The following is a 22104-nucleotide window of genomic DNA, read 5'->3' as shown; positions in this document are numbered from 1 at the left end:
AAAAAAATCATCATCACTATTGTAATTTCTTTCAATGTCTCTTTCTATGACATCTACAGGAGCAGATTCAGCCTGGCTGCCAGTCAGTGGTGGTTGCATGATCCCAGTGTTGCTCTTCACCCTACAGCTGAGCACCTTGAGGACAGAATGTGGTCCCAGCATGGTGATTGCTCATGCTGCAGCACCCATAGGGGGCTATACGAGCAGTGTGGGAAATTAAAGCAATAAAAGGTCCACAAGACATTAATTTTCCTCTATGATCATTGGATGCAGTACTTGGACATCGGACACAAAGTGTGTGCTGTACGGAAACCTATGAGAGAGTTAGAAGAGTGTGGGCTCTTGCCTTGTCCAGACACACAGGTTTTTGATCGTTCTCCTTCAGGTAAATCACCTCTCCTTACTTCCATTGGGAACACTAATATACCTTAATCTATGGTATAGACTGTGACAACTGCATTTTAGTACTCTAGAGTATATGGAAATCTTAAATGCAGATTTGCATTTTTCTACTATTTTTCTGTGGCATCTCTCTCACATTCTGTTGTCATCTAAGTTTTCTGCGCCCTGTTTTCACAACTCATTTTCACCTTCCCACATGAAGGATATCTCTGACAGGGGACATTTATATTGTAAGTAACCTAAACATTTTAGTTTGTGCTTACTACACTGAAACTGGCAGTAGTCTTAGAGCAATGGGAAAATGTATACTCCTGAATGCCCTTGAAAACACAATGTATTGTACACAGGACCTTCCCTGCCTTAAATTTCCCACATACAGACTCCTGCTATTCTCTGCGTTACCATTCGCTCATAAAATTAAACTTCTATTTTGTACCTCAGAACAAACTTGAAATGCAAATGAAGAGCTAGAAGAGGGGCTGAGGTCTGTCTGCACATGATTCAATGGTGGCTTCAAGGAAGAAAACTGCCCTATTTTAAGATAGGAGGGAAGCAAAATACTCATTGAGTTTGCTGCCTGTTTTGATCAGGAAACCAGCCTGAATACTACCCTGGCATCACTTTGTATGTATCCCTTTGAATTAAAAAAAAAATAAAAATAAAAATTAAAAAAAAAGCAAGTAGGGAAAGACATAAAAGAGACTTGGGCTTGGCAGTAAGAAGGGCTGCTGAGGAAATCCAACAGCTTACAGTGCATGCTTAATAAAAAGATTTCTTCTTAAGAAAAAAATAATTTGCTGTACTCTGGGTGGGCACTTCCCTCCAGGACCTTGAAAGAAACCCTGGCAGATGAAGTGCAAGCTCATGTGGGAGACTCAGGAGATGGCACTCCTCCCCCTGGGTCAAGACAAGGGTGCAGCTTTGGGTTAGAAGCTGTTCTTCCAAGAAGGATAAGGCAAAATACCTTCTCTAAGATATAGAATTCAATATATATATACATAAAAACATATCTATTCAAGTAGTGAATATGTATAAAACTTCAACAGTCTACAACCCAAACTGCTTGAAGACTACTTTTCTCCATATGTCCCCATATGACCCATTTCCTCCTAACTCCAGATGTGGTAGCTGAAGTGAAAGATACTGTACGTCCTGATGTGGACCAAAGGAGCAGACAACAGGCTACTGAAACATAAAATTGCCTTGGAGTATGAGGAGACTCTGTTAAATCTTCCTGCTTGCACAGGACAAGACATATGCAGTTTTTTAGTTGCTCTGCTTGGATAACTTCTTCTGTTTGAAAGTATAAAATTATCCTCTGTTTTAACTAGGAGATGATGGCAATGTTTGGATAGATAATTTCTGTATTTGATCAGAATCTGTAAATTCTTTTATGACCTTTAGAAAAAAAAAGTCCATGATAAGTGTTCATTATTAAGGTATTCAGAGAAAATAATGCATTTAAATCTAGCTAAGTCAGTCCTCATGTCAATAACATTAGTTTACACTCCAATGCCTTCATTAGGTATCTTCCATATATTTTACTCTGCTGAACAACACTTTCTTAATACCTGCTGAAGCACTTACTAATCCAAAAATATAGTTCACATACCTCTATGCTATCTTCCAATTCAGACTTTGGAAGAAAATTGTAAAGTCAAATGACAAATAATCTGAAGAGGGAAAAGTAAGAAGATCTAGAAAATAAGGAAGTGTTGGAACAGATATTAGAATTTTCCATTGCAAATTATCAACACTAACCGGCTGTCTGGGAAACACTCCAACCTGATGTTGGGTTCTCTTTGATAACGTGGTGTTTCTAAGCAACATTTCTAGTCAGCCCATGTGGATGAGTGGTCAGCCACCACTCTGCAACTTCAAAACATGAATTTCTTTTGTTAGATGCAGATCCAATTTGCTGTTTGGTTTTCATATGAAAAATACAGCAGGTTTTTTAAGATACGGGGTTTTTTTAAAAAAAAAGGAAGCAGTGCTAAATATTGTAACACATTTCAACACATATAGCAGCATGGCTAATTTATTCAATACTACATTAATGAACCCCTTTTTTGTTCTTAAGCTAAGCAGATGGGTATTCAGGTAGCATGTGTTAAAGTTGTCAAGAATTTATGTTCTAATTCCATTCACATAAGCAGCTGAAGGCACTTCTTACATAAGAATGACAGTGATAACAATTAACTGGTCTCTTCACTCAATATGTTTCCACTATAATCCCAGGTGAAATATTTTTCAAGACTTGAATCTACTGAACTAGAATTTCTAAAGTTCATTCCTTCCAAGCCTTGTATGTGAAAAAGATGTGAATTCCAATCCCTCAGAGTCCAGTGACTGCCCATCCAGCTTGGATCTACGCTTTGCACGCATTCAAGTGCAAGGCATTTATAACGATTAGGTAATTCAGAATTGAATTTGGAAACGGTTCCTATCTCACCCAAAAATAATTTTATTTTGATATGTATGGATTCATATCACTGATAAGTAAAGAACAAGTATGTTCCTGTGAAGTGAGAAATAATCAGTTCTGCAACAGATGGGATTTCTCACTCTGACGGTCGAAGGGAACCAGACCTGTTCTTGGCTGATGGACACTGAGCCAGACAGAGTCCTGCAGACTGCTGGCAGGGATGGGGATATGGTGGAGCCACAGGAGATCACTGTTTTCACTGAAGTTAGGAACCATTTTCTGCGGCTGTGCTTGCATCTCAAAGAAACTGACTTCAGATTGCTGGCAAAGACAGTTGCATTCCACACTCTGGCAGAAAATATTTTAGATTTCTATAAAATTATCCTATCAAAATGAATATATTTATCAACTCAGATTTGGAATACGTGCATCCTACCAGTGCTAATTATAACGAGACATATGGTTAAACAGCATTTTAGATTGAGACAGTTTTGGGAATTTCTATACCTATGAGTTCTTCTTGACACTGGAATCTTTCTTATGGACACCTGTCAGGATGCAAGTTCCAGTAGGAATGTGGCACACAGCTCCTCAGCTCCTTCTTCCGATCCTTTGCTTCCATATTGACATAAAACCCACAGTAGGTGACAGAAAAGTTGCTTGCACCTGGCTCATGGCTAAAAATAGTGAGCCATTAAACTTGGATGATCCTCCATTTAAATGGAGCAGATTTGGATAAAAGATGGCAACTATCCAGAGCTAACGGTTATTTCAAGCCTGATTCCCAGGAAAGATAGTAATTGAAATACAGATTAGTTACTGAGAAACAGATAATCTGATACACCTTATCTAAAGATCACCTGAGGTATAGGAAAGTGACTTATAGAAGTTGTTTCCTCTGAGATCACTTTGTAGGAAAGAAAGACAGAGCAGAGAGGACTCATAAAAACTCAGTAGTTCAGACCTGAAACTGGAGAAGTGACATGGACAACCCACAAAACTCTGACCCAAGGAGAGAAACCATCCAAGGTAAAGAGGAAACCGAAGCAGGAAGCTGAATGTGGAAATGTTTTGTCCACGGCTGTGTACTTCTAACTTTAGCTGAAGTAAGATGTGATTTGTTTGCTACTCATCTATTTACCTCAGCTATCCCGTATCTTTGAGAGGAGAAACTTCAAGTTAACGTTGACCATAATGTGGAGTTCTGGGAAAAGATATGCATGGAGAAGCAAGGGAGGAGGTGACGGGCTGTAGGGAGTCTTGCTTTTCTGAAACAATAGTAGATAAAAACCATATCAAAGAAGTCTGCCAGAAAGAGAAACTAAAGCTTAGTGAGACATAAGAAAGCTTAAAACATTAGCTATCTTGTAATATTACCCAAACACAGCAGCTTGGAGTGTACAAAGAGAACTGAGTTTTATCAAGGCTGTGACACACACAGTCCTAGAAAAATTAATTCACCTAGCCTGCAGCTACGTGTTCCTTTCTTAGCACACTGGCTCCCCTTGTTATAGTCATGAGAGTAATTCTGTCACGCGGTCTCCCTTTTACAACAGGCAGCCTTCACACAGGCCTGAATTTTAGCTGCTTATGTGCATCGTGCCAAGGTACAATACATACAGGGGCCTTTTTGACCTTCTCTGAAGCATCCACCAGGGACCCAAACAGTCTGTGGACTCCCTGAGTGCAGTGAGGAAACCATCGAGTACATTTTGTGGCATTTCACAGCCACATGGCAACATGACCAAAGAGATCAGAGGTGCAGGCACAATCCCTCCCTTGGTCTGGCTGCATGCACTGGGGACACCTCCCACCATAGCACCAGTGGCACAGCATTTTATGCCTTTCTCCACCAATGTTGGCAGAGGTGTTTTTCCTCAGTATCCTTGGGGTTCCCTGTAGCTTCATGGAGACAGACAGTCTCCTCTGGAGACTTACTGAAACCCCTGAAAATCTGTATTGTTCAGTCAACCTTCTATCTTTCGGCATGCATCATGAGCAGAACTTAGGTGACATACCTCATAACACAGAAACTTCATTTAAATTCCTGAAATTAAAAAAAATAAGCGTTATATCCAGTGGGAAAGACTACAAACACACTTCCTGCAAAATACAGATGGAGCTTAAGCAATAAAACTCATTAAAGAAATTCATCTGTAGAAAACTCATCACAAAGACACAGAATTAATTCACAGTTAAAAACAGAGCTGAAGGAAGTACTCCCAGAAAACAACTAATCTATGCAAATTCATCTTTAATTTTTCTTTAAGCTGGTGCTGAGTTTCATGAGTTGTGGGGATTGCCCACAAATATATTCATCACCAAATGCTGTGAAGAGGTCTGTGTGACAGGGAGTTCCCATGACTGATTCTGAGAACAGCAGCACAAAGGTCAAACCAGAGGTCCATCTAGCACAGTGTCTTTAAATAGTAGCAAAAAAGAAAGTGTAAGTTCTAGGTAAACAATAGGATATTTTGTCTACTACATATCTTCAGCTTCTAGTGCTGTGTAGATAACTGACTTCATAAGCCAGATGTTGTAACTTTGTGGTTCGTACTGCTTGATTTTCTGCTCATGATTTTAACCGGTCAGTTCATCTGTGGTTCAGACCATGGGGTCATTTCATTTCCTCTCTCATGAGCATTTTCATGCTTTCTACCATGCAGGCCACTACACTTGAAGTAAGTTTTACCTATTACTTCATTTGATTCTCCCCATCTTAAAAGTCAGCATTGCTCCAGAAAAACCTCTGGGAAAGTAGTAATGAAAAGATTAATGAATGTATCTTTCAAATGGTGCTTGTGCAAAAATCCCGTAGCTGACTAAGCAAAAACCAGCATTGATCTGAGTCAGATACACACTACTTCCAAATGGGTTTTGTTTTGAGACAGGCCAGAAAGTCTCAGGGCATGTGGAAACTCAAAAGTCATATAAATTGAGTTTGAACTTTAGACCCTATATTACTGAGTTTTGTTCCCAGATTTAATTAAAGTAATAGTGTTTTCATTGCAAATACAAACAGTTGAGAATTTGACAATAATATTTGGAATCATTATTATGTACTGTGCATCAAAATATTTTTGTCATTTCACATGCTTGGTGAATAGTCATGAAAATTCAGTAAACATCCAAAACAGAGTTTAGGGTTATAGTACAAATAAATATTACAGTCCCTTTTGACAACCTTCATAATTCTCGCCAGTCCATGATTATGCTACTGAACACTGTGTAAAGAGTAGCAGAATCATCAAAGCTCTAAGAAGTTACTGAAACCTCCTTGGGTGTTTGATGAACTTGCTTCTTGTCATTGAGTCTGCAGATATGAAATCCAGAGATCAGCCTTCTACACCATGAATGACACCCAAACCTGAAATTCACTAGATGGATCAGAGTCTTATAAGCCTCTCTTTCCCATCTTTGAAAACTGGGTGGAAAGGATAAATAATCCATGTCACAACTGATCAGTCTGGCAGGACTGACATTTGTCATTTGCCCTTTTTTATTTTCTCCAACATTTCTTTAACAATACCATAGGATGAAGTCATCCTCACTGAGAGCCTTTTCATTTTCTCAACCAGACAGCTACTGAAGTCTCAACGCAAAGCCATATGCTATATCTATGTCCTTTGCACATACACACCTCAGCATGTTCTTCCCAAGTACCAGCTCTTTCTGTTGGTTCCCATTGTTCATTTTAAGCTTTCTTATATTAAGATGGACTGCATACCTTCATTATCTCCCCCTGCTCACCTCAGTCTCCACCATGACATTTTTGCTCCTCTCTCCAGGATGAGTTACGATGTAAAGCTTTCAGTGGTTCTTCATAGCCTGCTATGGGAAGCTTCTTGAGGAGGCCAATGCATCAGCTAGTCTACCTTCTGTTTTTCCATTTTTTCCAGGGAGAAGCCTGCAGGGAAACCTTCCTCTTACTCTACTGCCCCAAGCATTTTCCTCCACTTAACTGTCCTGTTCTGCTGTTCTCCCTAGTTTAGTTTTAAAAGGTTCATTCCTCCTCCCCTCTTTCCTGTCCTATTCTCCCAGCTCTCAGCTTTTGCCCAAATATCTTCTGATGTCCCCATAGGGTCCCCTTGCCAAAGAACCCATGTACGCCTGTGATCCGTCCTGCCCCTCTTTTTCCAGTTATTAGATTCAAACCTTCCTAATCAGTTCCAGTTGAGGTGAAAATGCTCAACCACAGGAAATTACACTTTGGTTTATTTGGCATCTCTCTGATAAACACTCCCCTACTTCAGAGGATTGTACAGGGGGAGTCCTTCCAGGATCAGAACACTTTCCAAAGTCTTGGTTTGATTACCCAAAATATTTCAGGGTGCAGAATCAAATTTTATTCCTAAAATATTCACATTCTTTTAGAAGTCAGGACATACTTTATTTGAACCTTCCACCTCAGTGATCAAGAGATGTGTCCTAAACACCTTGTGAGAGATACTTGGAGCTCCTTGCTTGCATGGAGTCAATTAGAATATGAACAAGCATGGCTCGGCACCTTTGGGTTCTCTTTGCAGTGATGAGGTGGTACCTGCCCTGGCAGTACCCTTGTAAACTGCAGCACTTTTCCTGCATGGCATGTAAAAAAAATAGTTCAAATTGCAGGCTTGGCCCTTCAACATGCTTAGCATTAAGCACATAAATAGTTTAACTGATGTGAAATAAATCACCTACGTGCCTGCACATGTGATTAAATGCTTTGATGGATCACGCCAAAATGCTGAACGCATTGTTGAATCTAGCAATGAGTCTGTATATAAACAAGATCTTTACAAACTGACACAAACATAGCACTTGTCGTCCTTTAAGAATCTTGTAACTGAGTTCAACCCTGGCCTGAATGCATTGACTTTAATAGGAAAAGGCTAGCAATGCGTTTAGCCTTATTTCATTTTTGATGTAAAGAAAAACTGCTTAGGAAAAAGTCCGTGGTTCTAATTTTATTAGTTACAGACCTATTTTCACCATTGCTATACAATATCATGTGATGATTTATGATATTGACAAAATGCAAAAACTTTCAAAATATTTGGATTTCTATTTTTACTGAGCCCCAGTTGCTTTTATGAAGGATGGTATTTGTGTTATTGGCCACTGGAGCCCAGCTAAGAACATCGGAACATTATCCTGCCCTGCCCCTGCAAGTAATGAACTCTTTTCCAGTCTGTAAAATGTTGGTGTTTTGTGGTTTCCTGGAAGGGAGATAGACAGCAACTAGCAGTGGCTGCTCTCCCTGAACATGGTGTTAGGGCTGTCAGTTTGTACCAGAGATCGCAGTGCCCACTCCCCTGCAAGCATTAGTGAAGAATTAGTTTCTTAATTTATTTTATTTTACCATCATGACTGCATCACTGTAAGTAATCTCCAACCTCCAACTGGTACAGCTCCACTAATAGCCAGCCTGTTAGCCACAACTCCATGTACCAGGACATGTAGCAGTGAGGTTTTTATAGCATCAAAAGTGAGCAGGGATTTACACATACTGTTTTGATCTTGATCCTGTGCCAAATTTTTAGAAGTTTAATTATTTTTAATAGTTGCCATGAATTTTCTTAAAACTTACAACACTTCTTTCTTGCTTCTACTTGTATGTTGAAACATATCACAAACCATCACAAATAGGATTAAACTAACCCTCCCCAAAGCCTCCCAATAGAATTGCTAAAGGTTTAATTTCCTACTTTAATCATTCATTTATTCTGCACTTTGAGAAATTTCTGTGAAGACAGAGCTTCCATTGATTGCAATAAATACACATAACTGGGGTTATTTGTGTAGGCTAAGAAAATTGATTAAAAAATAGAAGTGACTATTTATTTTTGTAGATGGCTTCAGAAATATTCCAGCTTCTCTAGTGCTCATCTCCTATCAAAAGTGGAAGATCTGTGCACCACAGACCTGCTAGTGTTAATGAGAATGATCTCTGCAAACATGCTGCATGTAGCTGGGAAAGGAAGAGACTCCAATGCTTTTGCTTGTTAACATTCTCCTTTGTTTCTGCCCACTCCAACTCAAATGCTTCCTAGCTGTTTTGCTGGCAGCTTTAGCAGTATTAATGCATTCCAAACTAGAAAAGTTTCTACTTTAATATCTTACAACTAGCTCAATATGTACTGACCTCAAACCCAGGATAGTAGTAATTTGATATTGCAGCTCATTATTGTTACTCCCAGCAAGTTTCCCCTTGAAAGTGCCTGATGCTTCCCCCTCCCTCTCACATGCACCCTCCCACCCTCCATTCAGAATTTGTTTTTAATTGTTGAGAAGAGAAAATTCAGACTGTGAGCCAACAATATATTTCCAGGGGGTACAAGATATTAATAGATCTACATCGTGGCCCCATATATTGTAATAAACTCTGCTGTAATTTGTTTACCCACCATAGACAGTAACTAACATTCAGATAAATGGAGTTGGCGCCTGCAAGATTTATGATATACTTCTGTGCTTAGCAATGTTTAATCAGAGAGTTAAAATATTACAGTGTAAAATCCTTTACAAGCATGCACAAACAGAGAACTACCATTAGAGGCTTGGCAGACATACTCGGTGTCAAATAGTACCTCCAGACACTCTCAAAACACAAAGAGGAATATTCAAAGCAGCTACTAACTGACTAGCATTATTTGAGAACCACGTCAGAGCTCATTTTTTTAGGGGGACTTGCTTTTGAAGTGACAGAATGATAGGCAGGGACAAGTGGGCTTGTCTGCAGAGCCCATCAAGCTGAAAGAAGTTGGGGTGGGTGGAAAGCCTGGAGATGGGGGGGAAGGGAGGTGAATTTTGGTCAAAAAGGTGGTAGATGCCTGTCACAGAGCTTAGTGTGTTTGGATAAGACAGGCTAGCATGTGGGGGGATCAGCATGAAGCATCACACCTGGAGGAAAAGACAACTAGCTCCAGCCTCAGTGCCATAAGCCTGGCTCCACAAAGTCTAGCCAACATCTGGAATGGATATCAAGAGACACAGTGCAGCCCTGACTGGCGCTCTACTCTACCTTTGTACTTTTCACTGCAAATTGAAAAGCAAAACAGACATCAAGGATATATTTATATAACTGTCTTCAAGCTGCATTTTCTACTCCCATCTGCTGCGCATGATAAGTTTCAAGTGTTTTCTAATAAAAAAAGGATTTTTTTTTTACTCCTTGTTCAGTATACAGACTGACCTTTTTTTATTCACAGTTTTAAAGGAACAGTAAATATTTTACAGCCAGAGGAAGTGTCAGCACCGTAAGACTTTCTGCTATTGACATTATTTAACCACGCTCACTATTGAGCCAAAAGTGACAGGGTGTGTGTGCATATGCAGACGCCTGCATTTGCCTGAGTGTGTAAATGAGCTCTCTCGTGTGCATTTGTATGTGCACAAGCATTTTGGAGAGGAACATTCCTGGGAGTTTTTGCTTTATTTTCACATCATCTTGTTGTTATGTCGCTCAAAAGGGGATGGCAGCCCTGTATGTACAAACGGGAGACCCTGTGGTAAACTGTTCTCCATGAGGGATACGCCAAAGGAATGCAACCACCATATCAAAAAGGCTCTGTTTTTTCTCTGTTTTCCAGCTATGTAGCTGATGAAACCAGAGCAGCCCTCTAGTCAGGTTGATTAATCATGAGGAAAATAGCCAGAATGAGGAATTGTTACATTTGACTGTGAAACTAGCAACTTCACCCTCAGACCAAAGGGCACCAAAATGGCCTTGGCCATACACAGGTTTTGGCAGAGTTGTAGGGAGCGTGGCCTGGTGTGCTCCTCAGCAAAAGCCAGCTAGATTCATATGCTCCAAACTACATTCTGGAACACACGGACAATGACATGTATGAGTGGCCACGAGAAAGTACAGTTACCTGAGGGAGTCAACTTCAACATGTGAGAGACAGTAGGAACCAGAGATACTCATCCAGCCCTAAGAAATATCTCCTCTCCAGTACTGAGCAGTGAGCCTGATCCTTATTTACCCCATTTATTGACATAAATTAAAGATAGCTGTATTTGCTGGAGTCATATTGGTATAAAAGTTTCAGAAAAGTGTTCTCTGAATCCACCAGTGAAAAGTTTCACCAGTAGTAACAACAGGAATAATAATCCTGTACAAACTGTCTGGAACATCAAAACTGTTATTCGCTGTGACTAGTTACTCTCATGAGAAAGGAGAATCATACTGGAAAAAGCTCTGGTCTCATTTCTTCAAATTGTAAAGTACTATTTTCAGCTGGTTTAGTACTGTGAACAGGAGATGGGGATGTTAAACCTACAGTTCTGTTGTGACTGCACCAATTCACCTTATAAACCTAAAGAATTAGTAACATCTCTGCTTACTCCTTTATAAAATACATAATAATTCACCCATAACACGGAGAACACAAGACTTAAATAGTGGTCCTAATTAAAATAATCCTAAATTTTCTGTTGGAAATTTATTGCTGTGTTATATAGCCTTTCATGAAACAGAAATATTTTTCTTTTTCTCCCTGGGAAACATTACCTTTTTCCATAAGACAACCTTCAAGAAAAAAAATATGTTCTCTTTTAAAAAAGTTTTATTTTGTAATAAAAATATTTTCAAAAGTGAAAAATATTTTCACCAACATCTCTTATACGAAAAACCCATCATGCCTAATTAGCTCTACTTGTAACATGCTTCAGCTGTTTCAATGAAGAAGCCCTGTGTAAGAGCAAATACTATATTTATAGCATGTGAAGTTACACACCCTACATTGTGAGACCCCATTAATTTCAAAAGAGCTAAGAGATGTTCTTAACTGAATTTTTCTAAAGTAATATCAAAATGAGTGCAAAAAGTGGATCATTTCATAACATCTGTTGAAAATCATTCTGCGTTAGCTAAAGAAACATATTTGCCCTCTTCCATAATTCACAGGAAAATACAAATACCTGTTTTTCATTTGGTGCTTTGTTATCAGCAGCAATTATTTTATTAGGTGGTTTGGGGTTTTTTGTGGGTTTTTTGGTTTTGTTTATTTGTTTGGGGTTTTTTTCACTTAAAAGCACTTCATTGAACCTTCCAAGTTTTATTTGGGAAAAAAGGTAACATAGGATTCATTAAGTGAAACTCCCAGTGTTGGGAAAATCACAAAAAGAAATCACAAAAAAGAAATCACAAAAAGAAATCACAAAAAGTAGAAGCCTTTTCTTTGGCTGAAACCAGTCACTCTGCATGAATCGGGTAAATTTCACAGGAAAAAAAAATTGCTTGCCCTCCTAATTCTGAAAAGATGGTTTCTCTTTGAAATCTTACTGGCAAACTTCAGTCATCTTCCCACTGTAATTGTAGAGTTCACTGCTTCTAAAGCTATTGTCCCAAGCAAAGTTATTGAAGCAAATGTAGCATATGAAAAAAGATTTCATAGAATCATAGAATGTCCTGAGTTGGAAGGTATCCACCAAAGATCAGAGTCCAACTCCTGTCCCTGCATATGACAACCCCACAGTTCACACCATGTGTCCGAGGGTGTTGTCCAGTCTCTTCTTGAACACTGTCAGACTTGGGGCCATGACACCTCCCTGGGGAGCCTGTTCCAGTGCTCCAGCACCCTCTGGGTGAAGAATCTTTTCCTATTGTCCAACCTAAACCTCTCCTGGCACATCTTCCTACCATTCTGTAACCCTTTGAGTCTGACCCATCAGCCAATTGTTCACTCATGGCATTGTGTGTTTGTCCAGCTGTATGTTAGACATTTTGTCCAGGAGAATACTGTGAGAGACAGTATCAAAGGCTTTACTGAAACCCGAAAGATCACGTTGACTGTCTTCCCTCAGTCAACTAGGTGGGTAACCCTGTCACAGAAAGAAATGAAGTTTTTTAAGCAAGACTTTCTCCTCATGAACACGTGCAGGCTGGAACCGATGACTGCGTTGTCATTCAGGTGTTTTTCAATAACTTCCAAAATAATCATCTTCTCCACATACTTTTAGTATGGAAACTCTGTGGAAAGAAACTCTAGGCCAGCGTTTGGACATAAAGAAAAAAGTGCTTTCTTCTTTCCATATCTAGACTATTTCACAGTAGTTCTTGAGTTGTGTTTTACCATGCATATCCATTCAAAATAAAAGCTAGGTAAGTTTGCTTTCTGGAGAGCAAGAAATTTCTGGTTGCTTTTTAACAGGAGGGATCATAGATCAAATGAAAAGCAGGCAGGGGGGTCAGAGGGAAACACCAGCATTTCCTGACACCCCTTACTTGTTTACAAAGTAAACACAAGATAGCTGTGAAAGTGACAGTCTAATATGTTTGCAAGAGTGAGAAAGAAATAGAATAATCTGAAGAAATAGGAGTATATTTCTAAATTTATAATTCTTTATTTTATTTAATAATAAATGTTTGTACAGTGACTTAGAACATGTTCAATATCATGTATCTATCATGTAGATGTGTTTGTATTGTCTCATTTCTTAAAACTGGATGGAAGGAGTTGTTGTCTACAGAAGGTCTAAAGAAACCAGAAAGTTACCTGTACGTAGTTTGTAGTGAGAGGGAAGATCTGCAGCAAACCATACTGTCAGGTCATCCCATACCATGTAGAAAGTAATAAAATTACCACACTGTAGAGTTAGGCATCCCATGCTGAAAGGCACTGTCTGCAAGTTCAGTATTGAGATTACATTAAACCCCTAAAATATGCTGAGTGAGGTTCAGTTTCTGAGCTTGTTCCTCCCTCACATTTCATGTGGTATTTTTCTCAAACAGAACCGGCTCATTCTCTCTGTTTATGAGTATCTGTCTGATAAAGTAGAACTGAAAACACTGTGTTGTACTGGAGCGTGAATAAGTTTGGAGTTCAAAACAATTGCCTGCTACAAAAATAAAGGAAGGCCTTTCCTATGAAATCTGTGAACTCAAAACAGGGATACAGAACTAGTCATTGCCAATAACTTTAACTTCATTTATCTATATTTGGCAAAAATTGTGCTGCAGCTGGAGATGAAATGCTGAGCTAAATAACTGCAGCGACGTGAGCTCCAAAACAGCAATTACTAAGCTGTGCTGCCTTGTGTAAGATTTTACTTTTATTTATTGTATTTAAAGCAACTCTCTAGCTATGTACAGTACAACAAGAACTGCCTGATCAAATAATGCCTGATTGCAAGGCATCTCAGCTCCACTGTCAATATAGCTAAGTGTTTAGCAATGCAAACATGTCTCATGAAGCCAGATTAAAGTGCTGTGAATGATTGTTTTACCATTCTACATACCTTTTTCTTGTCTCTAATTGCAAGGAATAACTCATTTTAAACCTAAACATGACTTACCACAAACACTGAATGTATTAAATTTATTTCTTCTTATTATTAGAATAATTATTGCTAGTTTTGAAAGGCTGAAGGAAAGGGGTACACAATCCCTATTAACTGCTGTAGAGAAGCCCTCTATCTCTAAAGGTTTGGTTGATTAACCTTTCTTCATGGTTATGAGAACAAAAAATCCCGTATTAATAAAGCTGCTAGAGGAACTGCTTATCAATGTGATTTCTATCATCTACCCTTTTAAAAAAGAGGACAAGAAAGTTGAGGTTTTTTTCTAAGTGTCATTTCTTCCTCCCTGGTGGATGTCTCTTCTCAAGTGTGAAGTCCAGATAGCTGTAATCACCAGTGTTCTTCAGTACTAACTCCACACATAGGTCTACTATTACAGTGGAACCTCACAATGGCTTCTTTCTCAAGCACAAAGAAGAGATACAAGAATACTGAAAAAGTTTCATCACACATAAACAACTTCATCTAGGGGAATGTTCACATTTATGGGAAAGAAAAAAAGAAAATGAAGTGACATGAGTATTCCTTTAGTAGGTCTAGAAAATGGATGCTGATACCACAAATCTAGCACATTCCCAAAAAGTAACGTTACTGAAATAATATTACAGTGCCAGAAAAGCTGACTAATTGTCTGGATTCCAAAGGTTACATAATTTTTCCAAGATAACATAGTATTATTAGTAGTATTCAGTCCTTCAAACGGTGGATTTTGTCCTCATTTGCCGTATTTCTAACTCTCTTTTACTTTACTTCCACAACCAGAAATCCTGATACAGAGCATTCCCTTCTTCCACTTTCTTGTTAATTCATGAGCTTTTTAACCCAAACCAGAACTATCTCAGTCATTTTCTAGATGTGGACTGCAGCACTTCTTTGGGACATACTGCTTTTCATTGTCTTGTTCCCAAAACTTTAGGGCTAATGGATGATTGCTTTCATTCAAATTAATCAAAATTACCCTGTACTCTTATAATTTAACTTCTAGTTGAAGGTAATACTGAAAATAATTCTTAATATTGTTCCAGATTTCATGTGCAGACCACTTCACAGCACTGTATTGATTGACCACTAGTCATTGGTGAATACAAAACTATTGATCTATTGTACACAGAACTAATGATGTTTGTTCTTCACTACCTACATCCTAGAAACAGTTATGTCAGAGGAAGAAGCCATCCAGACAACAGTAGGTCATATTTCTTAAATTTCTTACCAACTTCATCTAAGGAGAAGCAATGTTAGATTTCTTTCTGTGCTTAGGGAGCACCAAGCTGATTGCATGCATATCCTGGGATGCTTCTCCATTTATTTCAAGACACTGAAACCTGAAACCTCCTGGGATGGATAGAAGTGGGAGGCTTGCTTCTTGTCACCTGCTCTAAATTTATGAGCCTGTCTCATTTGCTGGAATCAATTTTAGTCTGGCACTACGCATACAGATTTTGTGATTCCAGTCTAGATCTTGTGATTCCACCTTCTGATAAATTGCTTGATTTCTTGGTGGAAAGGAAAGCAAAGCAAAATTAAACAAGCCAAGGAAAAGAATGCAAGTCCTGAATGAATCTTCAGGTTTCTTGATGGAACTTATCCACCTTTTATTACTGGATATAATCACCTATCAAAGCTTGGCTTCTCTCTCTTTATTTATCCACACTATCCACACTATGTGGATAAATATCCGCACTAGGCACAATACAGAAGTATTTCAACATGTTAACCTACAACTGCATCACCACCAAAATCTTCTACAAGCCACAGTTGCTCTCATAGCTTTGTTATTATAGGAGACCTTTCGGAATGGAAATGAGGAATTGCAAAGCACATGCATCTAGCAGCCATTTACATCCCTAGACCAGCTCTGTTGTACTGAGAAGCTAATGCTGAAGTCCCTCTAATCTTCTGATATTACAGTCTGAGTAGATCAGTTACCAGCTGCTCTTCAGTGCCAGATCCTTGCACCTTGAAGGACATCAAAACCATATCATGGTTTACTCTTCCTTTGCAGAGTCACTAAGAGATGGCAAAGCTAAACATTTCAACAGCAACTACTTTAAACTCAGTAAACCAAATGAGCTGAGGCATTCCAGTATCATCCCTAGTGCTTTTAAAGTATAGTCCCTGTTTTCTGCTTTTACATCAGAAAGCTCATACTTACATTGACTTCCTGCTAAAAGAGACTGCACACATACTTCTAGGGTAATCTAACTTGTACTAGAGGCTGCTAGCGATTAACTCTCCGGGTGTTACTGAAGTTGACACTCTGATATATGGCCCTTCACTTCTACTTTAATATCTCACAGCCATTGCACATGTTTAAAGTTGTTTGGGCTGTGGTGCTTCAATATAACATGAAGCAGGAAATATAGCAACATATAATTTACAATGGAGAGTCTATGTTTTACTTTCACATATAGAACACATACAGAATTCTTCCTTTTAAAGTAAAGCTTCCTTGTCCATTCATCACACACCACTAATCACCACCACTTAGGCATCTTAAAGAAAGTGATGTACCATGTATCAGAAAAACTGACAGGACAAATGACTGAAATTGAACACATCTGTACAAACTTTGAAGAAACTGCAGGACTGTTATGCAAACAATAATAATGGCAGCCACATTACTTTTCTAAAAATGGAATAATTCCCCTGCCATTTACAACAGTTTAGTATTTATGCACCTCCACAAGTCTTCTACCCATTCTTCCTGAGTGATTCTGAGGCCTAGATCATAATTCTGTTGTTTTGGAAAGATCAAGAGCTAGTCAAGTACCTCACAAAATAACAGACTAACTCCTTGTATTTAGCAGGATAATAGCACTGAGGAACCTTCTCCTTGCTAACAAGGTTATAATCTGAGGAAGATCTACACATATACAGACCTCTGACAGCATTGAGATCTTTGCATTGAGATCTGCTCTCCATTATCCGACCCACTATCCTTTATATCTTATGTTCCATTCTTAGCTATTATATGGAAAAGACTGGTGGTGAACCTTGTGTTAACATATATGATTAACATGGTAATGGAAGCATTTGGTATCTTCTTCAAATTCCTTTGCCTGCTCTACTGTTTTCCTCCTCTTGGCTAGAGTGTCACCTCTTCTGTTCCCAGCTCCTCTGAAGTAAACTGGCATCACAGTCTATGTCATCTCCACATCTGGTCAGATAAAGACACCAGAAAACACTAAGCCCTTGAAAATAAGAGGCTTCTTCTGGAGCAGAAAGCATTTCAGTTAAAAGCCAAGGGATAAGATAAAGGCAGCCTGTAGTTTGTCCCACTCCTGCCTTAAGGAGACACCCTGCTTTGCCCTCTTAGAGATTTGCAGCTTTCCATGAGGCTCTGACATCTTATTTTCCTAGGGTACCTGCAGTGCAGGTAAATTACCATCACAGCAGCAAGGTAATTCCCATTTGCACAGTCTTCTAATCTGCCTCTGCCTCATGTTCACGTCAGCTCTTTATGCTGATTTTGAAACTAATTCTTTCCTTTTTAATGCCAGCTGAAGGCCAGGCTCTACCAGCCTCTGAGCTTATGGTTTACCATATCTGTGAAGCTCATGTTCTTTTTTAGTTATATCACAGAATTCACTTCTACCTGTTAAAAGAATGATTTAGCTCTATGCACAGGAAAATCCTGTGTATTTCCACTAAGCACAGTGTATTGCTGCCATTATAGCATGACTTTTTGTAAATTATTACTCAGACACAAGACAGTGAGAAACCTCATGTTGATGTACAAAAGAAGAAGCTAAAGTGGGTCTGTGCTTTTTACATGGATGTGCTTTATTGATAGCTTGAAACCTACAGTCATTTAAAAGACCTGTCAAAATCATATTGGACATAATGAATTTTGGTTTCAGACAAGGAAATAACTGACTAGCTCATATTCTTTGATGGTAAACATTTTCTGAAGGGAAACTATTGTCCTAACCTTTCTAAAAAAGGAAAAAAAAAACAAACAGGAAGAACAATTTATGAGGCTTATACTAGACTCAGGGCCCTCAATTTTTATTTGTTTGGTTGGTCTGTTGGGATATTTTGTTTGTTATAGAGATATTTTCTTTCTTTATAGAGAGTGCAATATTGTTAAAAACAAAGGATATACTGTTGTTAGTAAATCTGGCCTGAATATCATTCAACTAACGTTATTTATTAGGTCAGAAATAAAGCCTACCCTGTTATTAAATCCATATTCTATCACAAATACTTTGCTAGTAAGAGAGCACATTTCTTCATATGGCAGTCAGGAGCTGAGGAGGGGCAATGGTGAGGGATAATAACAGTGGAATCTCATTTATCCTAAAAGATTGCATAAAACTTAGGTTGTAATTTTCCTCTTCCTTATTGAACTGTTTTCCTTTAAATTCCCAAGAGCAGCCAGGTGAATCAGAAAAGCATAAGAATGAAAATCAAACAGTTTTCCTTTCCTACACTTCCACTCAGGTGAGGAGGAAGGATTATACTATATATATATATAAAATCAGATATTTTCTCTGCGTTTCTGGAGTAAAAGAAGAAAACTTTGGAGACAGTGTATTTTTATTTACAGATTATCAGCAACTTCTACTGTAGCAAATAGTGCAATTATGGGTCTGCCAAAATGGCTGGGACTGTTTGATAAAGATTCATTAGAAAAGGAGAAAAATAGAAAGTAAAGTAATTAAGATCTTGGATAATCCAGCATGTTCCATGGAAGGCAACAGAGTCAAGGATGCAATTTAGGGTGCATAATTTCCAATTTTTTGTTTCACATATTTTCACACATTGCCTACTAAAGCAGCCATTACTACCAATTCAGTAGGTGCTATGGGCTGATTACATGACAAATCAAGATCAGGTGAAATAATATATGGCATTTGCCAAAAAGTATAATTTCAGTAATCCCCAAATTATTTATGGATTTGCACTGAACAAGTGGAATAAAGTTTTGAGAGATAGGTGCTAATAATGATACCTGTCACTGGTTTCACACTCTCTTCCAGTAATTATAGCTCTGCCCAGACACTTAAGACTGGTTCACTTCTGTCCTCCACTGAACACAATTTGAACTGAAACCACTTTTCTCAAAAGAGAGTACCCTAGACACTGAACTATGTATTCAGAATATTCAGCCACTCTTTACTGTTAGCTTAATATTCCTTGAGCTGACAAGAAAATAGCCCAGTAGCCTAATGGCTACTGAGCCTGTAGACTACCTTTGCTTCAGGCACTGTCTGAGCCAGTCATAACATGACCTGAATGCAGCTTTTGCATTTTTCAAGCAAATTTCTTAACAACAGACTGTCAATCATCCTAAGCACTAGCTTCCTCAACCTGTTGGTTATTCGTCAATCCAGTTAATAAATCATGGTTTAGTCCAGCGGTTAGGGCTTTGCTCTGAGAAACAAGACAAGTGGCTTCTCATTCTCCTCCTCTGATTAAGTCACTTATGCAATTGAAACAGCAATGACTTAAGAGCATTTTTACCAGGATGTCTTAAGCAGATGGCTCATGTTTTCTATTATGAGTGAGACACCAGGATCCAGTCCTCATTAGGAGAAAAGGGGGATTGTCTCCCACACTTAATAAATGTTCAAAATTCACCACAGACAAAGCATGGGAGGAAAAAGAGGGGTAAAAAAGGAGGTAAGGTTCGGAAGTGACCCTGTCTCAGGTCAAATACACAGTACTGTTAAAAGTGGAATTAAAATTCAACCACCTGGCAGCCAGGACACTGTCACTAGATGGCCTTGCCTGTCCTCACTTAATTTTCTGCTGTTTTTCCTAATTTGTAAGGACACATTTGTCAAGGCACCCCAGGTCACTTGGCTTTAGAGCCCAAACACAGGCTGATGAAATATCCCTGAGCTCCATCACTGAACAGTGGAGACCTTTCTTCCTCTCAACCTGGGACAGGTTTTGAAATGGTTGAGGTGAAACATCCCCCCACATTGCATAGTGTTTGACGATAAGAGGAGTCTAAGGGGGTAAGACTAGACTGGGATTACTACATAAGAGGAACCTCCATGATCCAGCTGCACTGTCCAGGCACTACTTCTGTTTGCTCTGCAGAGACATCATGATAGTTAGTGCACATCAAAAATGCTCAGAGAAAGGTATTAACTACACACTTTTTTCACCAGCTATGCAGACACATTCAAATTCAGCTATAGGCTTCTGTTACTCTTCAGTTATTATGAAACCCATCCTATATTTTCACAGAAGTTTGAGTTTGCAATGGAGCTAAACTCCCTCAACACAGTAACCACCCCTAACAGCTGGCTTTTTAAATGGCATCGAAGACAAAGAATAGGAAATGTTTCAGTGATGCTGACCAAAAAGATGTGCCATCTCTTCATGAATAAGAGAAAGGAAAAAGCACTGCACAACTGAGCACTCTCACCAGCTGGAAGAGGAGAAGCAGCAGGCAGGTGCAAAATAGCCATTTTGGGGCTTTAACCGGTTTTCCCTGTATTCCAAAGGACTGACACCAGAAGTGCTTTCTGTGAAAAGAGGCAGATCTAGATTTATTCCAGAAGTGACTAGTTAATGAAAAGGGACAGTATCCAAACTTCCGCATTTTTAAGGATTAGGCCCCTCACACACACCCCCTATTTTTCAATTTTGTTCTCTGCAATAAAAACTGAGATTGTTTTCTGAACAGGACACCAGCTGCTTCCTGTTCATGCTACTAATACATAACACTGCCATTGTATCAAATCAAGGGATCCTCACTCTGATCATCAGCCAGCAGAACAAATGCACTATATTAAGTAAATCCTCATAAAAGGCTACAGCTTTGACTGGTGTAATTCAGCCCAGTCACACTGACTTCAGCAACATTTTCCTCCTGCTTAGGACCTAACCTGCATTGAAATTTACCTTTCACATCATTAACTAATATGTTGTATACTTATATGTAGGAAATACAATTCTGCACATAGTGTTGGCCCCATAGTCACACTTAGTAGTTGTGAGCTCTCAGGCACACTTGCAACGACTACATACACAAACAGCACAAAGCTCCCTGTAGCATGAGCTGAGTATTGCTCTCCTTTGCCACAAAGCAGCATTCTCCAACCTTTCCAACTCTTGCTGTGAGCATCCCCTTCCCTCCCAAGAGGCAATCTTCCCCAAGAAGCCACTGCCTCGTTCCACACAACTCAAATCTGCTGTTACCATGGTTAATATTTCTGACTTGATTGGCACCACTAGTAATTGAACTGCAGTCTCTCGAGTGCAGCAAGCTCTATTCATTAGCCCCTATTGTGTTAGGACACTGCATCAACCCACATTATTTTTCTGTGTTAAGGGGAAAAAAATCAGCCATGAATACAAAGTTATGTTGCCATACAAGATCATGCAGTTTTGCTTTTGGATTAATTTTATGAAATTAAATAAAACATTGCACAACATTGCACATTTTATTTATATCAAGAACAGTGCAATATGGGAAGACACCTTCATTTTGACTGCATAATGTTATGTATATCTAAAACCTGAAATAGCTAGTATCAGCTTTATAAGAGCTTCAGTTCCATCTCTGCATTAGCAAAATATTTGCAGTCTTCTTTCTCCTTTTCTCCACATTATACAGACTTATACTTTATAAGAAGCTGCTGATTTGAGTCTATCTGCAACAGAATGCTGTATAGGCAATGAAAATAATCATATGCCAGAAGGCTTCCTCTGTAAGCAAAAGGACAGATAAGCTTCATACTGTAACTTCCAGCTGCCTATTTAGATCAAATTTTTATATGTTAGGAATCTTTTAGTAGATTTTATAGATGGTATATATAAACAAATTAGACCAATTAGAAATTACTTCATAAATCCTGGTAATTTTGAGCTGACAGGCTTAATAGAAGTAGCCAAAATATGAGAAATATTTGTATCCTGATCCCATAAAGTCTTCAACAAATGAATAACCTCTGGCATCAAGGAGATGGCCATACCAGCAAGGTATTCCTGTGATCCTTTCATTCATCCTACTGCATTTTTACTATAAT

This window comes from Nesoenas mayeri (assembly GCF_963082525.1).
Source record: "Nesoenas mayeri genome assembly, chromosome: 3".
Lineage (NCBI taxonomy): Eukaryota > Metazoa > Chordata > Aves > Columbiformes > Columbidae > Nesoenas > Nesoenas mayeri.
Note: the sequence above shows the minus strand (reverse complement) of the source record.